Source organism: Schistocerca piceifrons, unplaced genomic scaffold (assembly GCF_021461385.2).
Source record: "Schistocerca piceifrons isolate TAMUIC-IGC-003096 unplaced genomic scaffold, iqSchPice1.1 HiC_scaffold_13, whole genome shotgun sequence".
In the NCBI taxonomy this organism is placed as follows: Eukaryota; Metazoa; Arthropoda; class Insecta; order Orthoptera; family Acrididae; genus Schistocerca; species Schistocerca piceifrons.
The window spans coordinates 92,501-95,000 of record NW_025727124.1 but is presented as its reverse complement, the minus strand read 5'-3'; the positions used below and the strand labels follow the sequence as shown (position 1 = coordinate 95,000).

Here is a 2,500-nt window from a genome sequence, read left to right as displayed (position 1 = left end):
CCCATGTTGTGCCTTAACCTAACCCATGTTGTGCCTTAACCTAACCCATGTTGTGCCTTAACCTAACCCATGTTGTGCCTTAACCTAACCCATGTTGTGCCTTAACCTAACCCATGTTGTGCCTTAACCTAACCCATGTTGTGCCTTAACCTAACCCATGTTGTGCCTTAACCTAACCCATGTTGTGCCTTAACCTAACCCATGTCGTGCCTTAACCTAACCCATGTCGTGCCTTAACCTAACCCACGTCGTGCCTTAACCTAACCCACGTTGTCGCCTAACGTAACCCACGTTGTCGCCTAAACCTGCTCTGTAATTGTTATACGACTCGTTCAATTAGTGTAGTGTTGCCCACCCGCAACCCTCGCAATATAGTTCGCTACTCGCACTCCCCGCTCCCCTGTGTATCGCTTCATGTTAAACACCTTGCAAGTCTTGCTCACTTTCCACATGCTCCTGCTGTACACTGTAATGTGGATGGCAGCAGGACGTACATGCCGCCCCTCCCCACGTCCCCACCTTGCCCCCTGCCTTCGCAAGCTGGTTGGTGAGAACTTTGCATGTTCAATGCCCTCCGCATGCGACGTACTCAGGCTACGTTGTGGTGCGGCCTGTGTCAACTGTCCGCTAATGTCGTACGCGTAAACCACAATCTGTACTGCACATTCGTCCTTATGTACTGAATGATACATCGTGGCACATGTGTGACCGTACAACGACTGCGCCCAAAAACGGCGGACCATACAGTGCAAATATTGTGCACGCAGCTACGTGTCGTCTCCCTATGAGAGCTGGATTGCAGTGTGGTACGCCATAGAGACGTGTGGGAGGAACGGACGCCGTGGATGGCGATCAGCATGAGCTGTCTGTTGATGTATTCGGACCTAGTCGTCTCTCCTCACACACCGTGATGGCATGGTGCACCGCGTTCCATATCTGCGACATGCTACAGAGGCCGGTTGACAGTCGTTCGAGCAATGGACATCGCATACGTACGGGGGCCACCTTCCACGTATTGTCTAGGCGTGCACATTTTGTTGCGTGTATGTGGGCAGACGTAGTGTGGCGTGACACCTGACACAGGCATGCAATAATCGTGGAAGTTGCAAATGGCGATGGACGCCTGCGTTTTCTGGTGAAGTTACGCAAATGAACAAATGGTAACCTGTTGTGGTGCGGTTGTTCTCGCTAGGGGTGAATCGGTGATGGCGACGATAGGTTGAGGTACTAACCGGTTGTTCCAGCGATACCCACCATGCCGACGAAACTGAACGGCATCTGGGTGTGAAGCGATACGCGGCGGTGGCTGGGTGGGACCGTCCCCGGCCGGTGAGGGGGCGCCTCCCGGCGTGCTGGCCGCGCGGTGCGTGGGCGCACGCGCTACAGCCGGCTGGTGGGGGCGGCCAGTGGCAGGCGCGCCGGCCGACGGACGCGGCAGGCGTCGCAGCTGCGCGCCGGCGCACCCTGCGCGCGGCGCCGTGCGGCCAAAGTAGGTCCTCGCGGGCCCGGTGCGAAGCGCGGTGGACATCTTCAGTGTGCTGGTCCGATTGAGGACTGTGTGCGTTGAGGATGCGCTGCCGCCCGGCGCTCGGCGCCGCGACGCCGTCTGCTGCTCGGTCGCCCCAGCGGTTCTCGCTGGTGGTTTGTATCGCAGCTGTGCGGATGTGTTGGCGCGTGCGCTGTGCTGGGAGAGTTCGCTTCGGCACCCAAGTGGGGCTTTTGTCCTTCTGTGGCGCTGGCGTTGGAGCTGCCGGTCACCGTAGGTGGCGCGTGTTGTCTCCCGCCGGCAATGCCACGACAGCACGCTCCCGGGCCTCTGTCGGCAGCGGCAAGCTCAGTTGGGAGCACGGGTGGTCGCACCGAAAGCGTCTACTCGCCTAACTCCGGGCGATTGCGCCTCTCTCGAACCCGACCAAGTACTTGGGACGGCGCTGCGCGCCGCCGGGACCTGAGAGGGTTTCGAGGTGTATTGTGCAGGGGAGCTCAGCCTCCTCCTGTTTGCAGAATGATTGAGCGGACGCTTGCGTGTTCGCGCGGGCCCCCGGGACACACTCCCGGGCGGCCGGCTGCTCAGCTCTAGTTGACGCAGCTCCCTGGTTGATCCTGCCAGTAGTCATATGCTTGTCTCAAAGATTAAGCCATGCATGTCTCAGTACAAGCCGCATTAAGGTGAAACCGCGAATGGCTCATTAAATCAGTTATGGTTCCTTAGATCGTACCCACGTTACTTGGATAACTGTGGTAATTCTAGAGCTAATACATGCAAACAGAGTCCCGACCAGAGATGGAAGGGACGCTTTTATTAGATCAAAACCAATCGGTCGGCTCGTCCGGTCCGTTTGCCTTGGTGACTCTGAATAACTTTGGGCTGATCGCACGGTCCTCGTACCGGCGACGCATCTTTCAAATGTCTGCCTTATCAACTGTCGATGGTAGGTTCTGCGCCTACCATGGTTGTAACGGGTAACGGGGAATCAGGGTTCGATTCCGGAGAGGGAGC

General features: G+C 57.4%; 1 non-coding gene across 1 annotated transcript in view; it reads left to right on the top strand.

Annotated features, from left to right (window-relative positions):
* The first annotated feature begins 2,090 nt into the window (after window positions 1-2,090).
* Window positions 2,091-2,500, top strand: part of LOC124731690 — a 1,909-nt gene continuing 1,499 nt past the window's right edge. The window contains exon 1 of the ribosomal RNA XR_007008424.1: window positions 2,091-2,500. This exon is cut by the window's right edge and continues 1,499 nt beyond it. This is a non-coding gene — a ribosomal RNA (small subunit ribosomal RNA).